The 8740-nt window shown below is 36.6% G+C and overlaps 2 non-coding genes across 2 annotated transcripts in view; both read left to right on the top strand.

Moving 5' to 3' along the window:
• Nucleotides 1-78, top strand: part of LOC122294115 — a 107-nt gene extending 29 nt beyond the window's left edge. The window contains exon 1 of the small nucleolar RNA XR_006237514.1: nucleotides 1-78. This exon is cut by the window's left edge and continues 29 nt beyond it. This is a non-coding gene — a small nucleolar RNA (small nucleolar RNA R71).
• Nucleotides 79-5212: 5134 nt separating this feature from the next.
• Nucleotides 5213-5320, top strand: LOC122293774. The gene has a single exon (XR_006237359.1). It is a non-coding gene; the product is annotated as a small nucleolar RNA R71 (small nucleolar RNA).
• The last annotated feature ends 3420 nt before the right edge of the window (nucleotides 5321-8740 follow it).

Here is an 8740-nt window from a genome sequence, read left to right as displayed (position 1 = left end):
GTCCTTATACCTTTCCCATGCTTCATAGAGTGACTCAAAATCATTTTGCTTGAATTGGCCAATCTCACTCCTGAGTTGGGCTGTTTTGGCAGGAGGAAAGAATTTAGCAAGAAACCTCTCAGCCATGTCCTGCCAACTAACAATGCTTCCCGGTTGTAGAGATTGTAGCCAACCTCTAGCCTTGTCCCTCAAAGAGAAGGGAAACAATCTCAGTCTAATGGTGTCTTCAGTAACACCATTAATCTTCACAGTATCACAAATCTCCAAGAACATAGCCAGGTGAATATTGGGATCATCAAGTGGTGATCCACTAAATTGAGCCTGCTGCACCATGCTAATCAAAGCTGGTTTGAGCTCAAAGTTGTTGGCATTGATTGGCTGGCGCATTATGCTCGAGTAATTTCCATTCACAACTGGCCGTACATAGTCCTTCAAGGTGCGTGGTAGTACCTCACGATCTTCTTCAGCCATGGCTAGTATCTTATTTCTTCTTAGTGATCTAAGAGTTCTTTCAATCTCCGGATCAACAGGAATAATATCACGAGATCTAGCACGGCGCATCCAACGTCAAAAACACACCTGTAGAACAAATTAAAACAAAATTCTAAATTAAAACCAAGATTACTTTGTATCGATATTGACGAAAAGAATAAGAATAAACCAATCCCCGGCAACGGCGCCAAAAACTTGACCGGTGCAAAACTGCAAGTGCACAGTATCGTAGTTTTATAGTAAAGTAATAAGAAGAGTATCGTCCTCAGGGATTGGTACCTTACTCTTGCCAAATACCAAAATTATGCTAATCTCAATTCTATCTAGAGGAATCGCTAAGGTTTTTGTAGTAGCAAATAAAACTAGATCAACTCAAGAGAAATAAGCAAAGAAAGTAAAACTGATGTTTGAAGATCAAATTCAATAGGGAAGAAAACTTCTAGGAAATCGATTTCACCATAATTCTTCACTATACTTTTCTCATCCAGCTAATTTAACTTAAACCTCTTTTGTCTATTAGCAAATCTCTAATTCATCCAAAAGCCTCTTTCGATAGTCAATTGGAATTGATTCTAGTTTATCAATTCACACAAGAGTATGCAAATTAAATAATCAAGAACGCAATAAGACCAATGATTTAATTACTACACAGGTTCATACAAGTCTTTCGATCTCTATACTTACCTATGCTGAAATATCCAAGATCTACCCTATGATTCCCTCTTTCGATAGCAAATCACAAGATTAATAATCAAGCGTCACGTGGCACCTGTTCCAAATAGCTGTCAGACCATCATATAGGATGTCCACATTCACTAAGGGTCATTAGGATTACATTTTAGTTGGAGACATGGCACAATCCTAGCCACCCATATGAATAGTGTTAGGACACTAGTCACATGGAGGACAAAAGTGAAGGAGATGAAGGGTAAATCAAGCCATGTCATCATGTCGCCTATGCCAAATACTATTTCATCCAACCAAAATACTATTTCGTCAACCAAAAAGAGGGTTTTCAATCTAATCTTTGAGAGTCAACCAAAACCCTAAAGCCTTGGAGGAAACCGAAACCTTAAAACTTGGTTTCGAAACCCTAAACCCCTCGATTTTGATTAAGTGTTTAATCATTTGGTTAAATCACTTTTACATGCTATTAACCACTCAAGTACACACTATAATAACCTCATTCAATCTCTTACATATTGGTAATTACACTTGACCAAGAAAACTATGACACCCCGTTTTTACGTGTATTTTCACTGAAGGAGTGTTTTTAATTTAATTAATATATTAGTTCTTTTATTTTAAATTATTGTATTTTAAATTGGTTTTATTTTATTTGATGTGGTGTTTAATTTATTTTAGTCGTTTTATGTTTTAAAAATCGTTTTCGGCAGATCAGTTTTTGGATTTCGGAGGTGAGGACTAGACGTCATTTCTTTCCCTTATCTTTTCTTTTTCCCTTTTTTCTTTTTCTCTTTTTCTTTTTTTTTTCTTTCTCTTTTTCTTTCCTTTTCTTTCTTTTTTCTTCTACTTTCTTCTTCTCACACGTGTACAGCTCTTTCTCCCTCTCCCCTTCGCCATTCAGCCCAGCCACCCAGAACCGCCGCCGTCGGCCGGCGTGGCCGACACCCCCCACCCAGAAAAACTCCCCTCCAGCCGGTGAACATCCCCACCAAAAATCACCTCCATCCGAGCCGCCGATCACCCCCTACAGCCCATCTAAGCCGCACGGCTTTTCGCCGTTTCCGGCGCCGTCACTCCACCTCCGGCCACCACCTCTTTACCACTTCTTCCCCTACCTCTTGCCAACCTAACCCACCCAATTTTGGCCCCGATCTGTTGCTGGAGCAGCTCCCACGAGCTCAACTCTGTTCAGCCCCTTTAAGCTCTTCCACCGCCGTTTCCACCGCCACCCACGGCCAAAACTCACTTCCATTAGCTTCATAAACATCTCAAGACCATTCCCTATCAATTTCGTGTCTTGGTTTATCCCCGTTCGAAAGTGGGTAATTTACTACCCACGGTCACAGTGTAAAATACATTGTTACGAATTCAACAAGTATGCATCAAAAGTAGATCCAAAAATAGTCAAGTTATCCATAAAAACCACCATGCAATTTTCAACCATGTCACTAAAAATGCTCATCATGCAATGTTGAAAAATAGTAGGTGCATTATACAATCCAAATGGCATTCTACGAAAAGCATAACTACCAAAAGGACAAGTGAAAGTGGTTTTATCCTGGTCTTCTAATGCAATTTCAATTTGATAATAACCAGAATAACCATCCAAGAAACAATAGAAAGGATGACCAGCCACATGCTCAAGAATTTGATCAATAAAAGAGAGAGGAAAATGGTCTTTCCGGGTGGCAACATTCAATTTTTTATAATCAATGCACATCTGCCACCCAGTCACAAGTTTTGTAGGGACTAACTCTCCCAGGTCATTCTTCACCACAGTAATACCTGACTTCTTAGGAACAACCTGAGTAAGACTTACTCATTTACTATCAGCAATAGGATACATGATTCTTGCATCTAATAGTTTCAACACTTCATTTTTCACCACTTCTTTCATAGTAGGATTAAGCCTACGTTGGGGGTCTCTACGAGAGCTAGTTCCTTCCTCCAAATTAATTTAATGAGAACAGACCAGGGGACTAACACCTTTTATATCAGCAATGCTCCAACCTAAGGCTGCCTTATGCTCACTTAGGATCCGAATTAATTTCTCACCTTGAGACTTTGACAATTCAGATGAGATAATAACATGAAAAGTATCACCTGGACCAATGAAAGCATGCTTTAAACCCTTAGGCAGAGGTTTCAGTTGAACTTTGGGTGCTTCCACACTTGAAGGAATTTGTTTTTCCTCTTTCTCAGGCAACTCCTCAAAGTTCGGTTGCCAGGCCCGAGTGCCATAATCCTGAGTTCTATCAAAGATAACACAAATATCATCTACATTAGATGGATTACTGATAGAATCAAACTCAGAATTAACAAGAAAATACTCAAGGGGGTCAAAATCATGAGCTATAGAAACTCCCCTTTCTATGAGTGAGTCAATCATGTATGTCTGGTGGCTCTCGTCGTCATCTTCTGGTTGTTTTGCAATATGGAAGATATTCACCTCGAGAGTCATATTTCCAAAAGAAAGCTTCATGAACCCATTCTTGCAATTAATAAGAGCATTAGTAGTGGCAAGGAAGACCTACCTAAAATCACAGGAATTTTAAAAGTAGTATCAACAACAGAGCTAGTGTCAAGGATTAAGAAATCAATAGGATAATAAAATTTATCAATTTGAATTAGAACATCTTCTACCACACCCTGGGGTACTTTGACTGAACAGTCAGCCAATTATAATACCACAATGGTTGGTTTGATTTCTCCCAACCCCAATTGCAAATAAATAGAATATGGCATTAGATTCACGCTAGCTCCTAAATCTAGTAAAGCTTGCCCAAACTCATGATTTCTAATGCTGTATGCAATGGTTGGGCAACCAGGATCCTTGTACTTGGGAGGAATCCACTGCTCAATTACAGCACTAACTTGCTTTGTCAGAAATGTTGTCTTCTTAACATGGTGCGTCCTCTTGACTGTATACAAATCTTTAAGAACTTTTGCGTAAGTAGGAACTTGTTTAATAACATGCAAAAGAGGGAGGTTAATTTTTACCTACTTGAGATTCTCCAAGATTTAATTATTAGGATCCAAATTTCGCTTATTCAATTTTAAAACTTGAGGAAAGGGTACCTTAACTGGGTTCTTTATTACCTCGGCTTCTTTGGGCAGCTCGACACCACTATTGCTTTGATCCTCTTCCACATCCTCTGATTTGTTCGTTGTTGGGATATGTAATGACTTACCACTTCGTGTCACAATGGCATTCACATCCTTCAAATTCTCTTGTGCCATGTGTTGACCACGGGGTAAGGATTGAGCTTGAGAAGGAAACTTACCTCGCTCATTCACACTCAAGGAGCTCATCAATTTGGACACTTGTCTTTTTATCTCCTTATTTTCTTCAACAACCTGTGTAATCAAAGATTTAAACTTTTGGTTAGTCTTACCTTGTGCCTCAATAAAAGCATTCAAAGTGTCTTCTAAAGGACTCCTAGAAGATGAAGGTGCATGATATGGTGCAGGATATGATCTAGGAGGTTGTGCAGGCGACTGGTTTTCATACTTCCAGCTAAAATTGGGGTGATTACGCCACCCCAGATTATAGGTATCAGATAAAGGTGTAAAAGGCTTCTTGTACATACCTAAGGCATTATATTGTTCCTCATGCATCCCTCTCATCTCGACAAATGTGGGACACTCTTAGGCAAGGTGATCTACCCCACCACACACAAAACATGATCCAAAAGACTCTGCATGATTAGCCATGTGTGTTGGCTTTAAGTCTTTATTCTTCAACACCTCTAGCTCCCTAGTGAGCATCTCAACCTTAGCCTTTAGGTTATCTTCTTCCCTGAGATGGTAAATTCCACCACCATTTAGGTTTCTTGCAGGTCGTGACCTACTTGTGCTCTCAGTAGCACTAGGTCCAGTCCAAGTGTGAGCTTTTTCAGCAAGCTCATTGAGGTATTCTATGGACTCATCAGGATCTTTCTGTAAGAACTCACCATTACACATCATCTCCACAAATTGACGCTCTCTAGGTGTAAGCCCCTCATAAAAATAGCTCACTAAGAGCCAGTTCTCATACCCATGGTGAGGACACATACTCAATAGCTCCTTAAATCTTTCCCAAGACTGATACAAAGTTTCACTATCCTTTTGTACAAAGGTGGAGGTTTATCTTTTTAAAGCATTGGTCTTATGTTGGGGAAAGTATTTATTAAAGAAGACCTGAGTCATCTCATTCCATGACCCAATAGATCGTGGTCTCAATGAGTATAGCTAACTCTTAGCTCTATCCTTCAAAGAGAAAGGAAAGAAATTAAGTCTCACAATGTCATCAGTTACATTTTGACTATGAAAAGTCGCAACTACTTCCTCAAACTCACTAATGTGCACATATGGATTTTCATTTTCCAAACCATGAAAAGTAGGGAGTAACTGTATCATCCCTGTTTTAAAATCCAATTGGCGAATCTTAGTTGAAAACATGATGCATGATGGTGTGGTGTGTGTGTAGGGTGGAGGTAATCTTGAAGGGTCTTAGTGGGTTGATCTTCGTGTTCACTCATTTTCTCAGAATAAGAAAAATTATCAAACAAATTATTAGAAAAATTAGGCTCTGAATCTAACTCTAACAAAGGTCTACAAGCAAACCAACCCAAGGCATCTCTATACTTGTGCATGCAAGGTGGAGAAAAATGCAACACTAAAAAAAAACTACAAAAAGAAAAAGAAAATAAAACAAAGATGGAGCAAGCTAAAAGAGAGAACGAACTTACTGCCTTTACAAACTGCTGAAGAGAAAAACTATCTCACAATTCATCTACCGTCTCCCCAGCAACGGCAAAATTTGATTACGCCCAAAGAATAACGCGGTAGTTGTAGCACAGCTTTGGGGTGTCGATTCTATAGGGAGACAAATTAAAAGAATAGCAAAAGGAACAAAGAAACTAAATAAAAATATTAAATAAGTAATGTAGAACAAAAATTAATTTTAAATGTAAATTAAAATGAAGTAAAATGATAAACGGAAAAAGTACTCAAATTTAATGAACAGTAGAGCGTCGGGAATCCCTTATACAAATCCGGTATTTTAATTATTCTTAATTCATTGGATAACTCAATTAGGAACTCAATTCCTGAAATTTCCAATTGGAAGGTATAGATTTATAAACCAAAATTAAATCAAATTTAACCCTTTGAAAAATCATTCACCACTTTTAAAATACGTAAATTACTACCCCTATTGAGAAAATCCAATGAAGACAATATACTCAAGGAGCGATATTGCAGTAAAAAATTAAATCAATATAGATAAATAATTGATCCAAACATAATCAAAGAACTAATCCATTCAATAGAAAAAGCATGACTAAATCTATAAACAGAATAAATTCTATGATTATTCGGAGAATAAAATATCAACAATGAATTGAGAATGATAAAATAAAAGAGTTTTAGTAATTGAAGATCAAATACATAAATTAAAAATAAATTAAAAATACCATCTAATGTGCAAGTTCATCTCTAGCCCTACTTGAGAATTTAGTTACCCATAAATATACTGGACAACAAAAATCATTAGAGAAAACTGAAGCGAACGGTGGCCATGGAAGTGATTTTTTCCTCTCTTCAGATTTACCTCTTGTGCCTCCTCATCCTCTTCTTCTATTTTATGCTAATGATATGCTTATATAGGATAGGAAAGAAATCCTAATGTCCTCTTCATTTTCGCATTAAAAAAATGTCTAAATTTTAGGACTTATCTTGGCAGTCATGTACGCCCTTCAGGAGTTCCAATTTGAAAATCCTTATTAGAGACAAAGTTATAGCCCTTTAAGATATATTTCTAATGCATCAAGAATTTTATCAATCCAATATATGAATAAAAAGATACAGTCAAATGACTAAAGTATGTCCAGACTGTCTCCTAGCGAATTTCGGACTTGGACTTCTTGTGGTTTCATTTTGTGATTTTTTTTCTTTTTCTTTTCTTCCAAATTGCTCTCAAACCCCATGAATGTCCTCCTTTGAATTTGATTGGGCTTGACTTGCTCTTTTATAAACTCTGAAATTAAACATAAAAAAACTGCTTAGGAGTATCCCAACGTAAATAGAAATTCAATTTAAGAATACATATTAATTCCTATGATTTCTATTCATATTTTAGCATTTTAGTCCAATAATAGGGTATTTAGAGTGCACTTTCGCACGCTCATCGGTGGCCAAATTCGTGGGCCTCAACCAAGTGGACTTCAATTTGGGGTTTAAAGGGAGTTTGGTTAGGGTTTGAGATGCTATCAAGTCCAAATCCAATTTTTCTTAGCCCAATCAAATTTTCAAGGTTTAAAGGTTGGATAATGATGTCATAACAAGGATTTGAGAAATTAATAGCATGTAAAAGTGATTTAATCAAGTGATTAAACACAATACTAGAAATTAGATCAAAAAGGGTTTGAAGGCCAACTTTAGAGTTTGGAAAAACCGTTTAGGGTTTTGGTTTCAACCAAGTTTTTGGGATTTCAATTGGATTCTAACCATTTAGGATTTCACTAGGGTTGAAACCCCTTTGATCTGGCTCAATTTGGTTGATCAGATAAAAAAAAAGTTTTATTTAGGTGGCATGATCTCACACCTTGATTTCCTTCACAAATCCATCTAATAGTTTCTCTTTGTGCCAAGTGTCTAATACTATTCACTATGTGTGGCTATGATCTTGCCAAGTGTCCAAATAAAATTTCTCTAACCTAATTTGGACATTCCACACTGTGATTTTGAAAACACTGTACTTAGTACATTTATCGAGGTGCTATTCACTCCAAAAAATGCATAATAAACTTAGTACTAAAAAATCTCAAATACTAATATTAACCTACAGTAAAAATCGTTTACCAAAACTCAAACTTGAAGTGCCACTAAAAATAATTTTACAGTTTCAAATAGGCATTTTGTCCCAAATTATGAAAATGAGTTATTGCGCTATAAAATCCTAAATATTCAACTAAGTCTAGTGGCATGGACCATAATGTATTATGACGCTTCTAACTATCTCAAACAATTAAAATTGCATTTCTGACACCATAGTAAGTGATAACACTGACTATGTTGACAAGCTAAAACCTTTCCGATTAGTCGATTCGTGAAAACTTACAGAGTTTTCACAAGCTTCCTAAAATCTATAGAAATTCTACCATTAAATTTCTAACTGGCTATTACACATTCTATCACTTAGCTTTGAATGATGAGCATGTTAGGATAGTTATTTCTGTACTTTTAGTGTCCTTGGAGTCGATTTGAAGGTAGTAGACCAAGAACATCAAGTGGTGGTTCAATTTCACCAAAACTTGGTGTTTTGGCATTTTTCTTGATGTAGTGAGTTTGAGTTTGAGTTAAATGTGTGAATTAGTGTTTTAGCATGATTTTAGAACTAAGGATATGATTTTTTTTAGAGTTGATAAATTCAGTTTATACATGTTAGTATGTTAGAAATGTAGTTTTTGGCCTAATGCATGAATCGGCCAAAGCATGTTTGGCATAATTGTGTTTTATTTTGAATTTTTTTGAGTTGATATTTGGATTTAGGTGAGAATTTCTTTGAGTAATGTAAATT

The sequence above is a fragment of the Carya illinoinensis genome, chromosome 1 (assembly GCF_018687715.1).
Source record: "Carya illinoinensis cultivar Pawnee chromosome 1, C.illinoinensisPawnee_v1, whole genome shotgun sequence".
Classification (NCBI taxonomy): Eukaryota; Viridiplantae; Streptophyta; class Magnoliopsida; order Fagales; family Juglandaceae; genus Carya; species Carya illinoinensis.
This window is presented reverse-complemented; position numbering and strand designations above follow the sequence as displayed.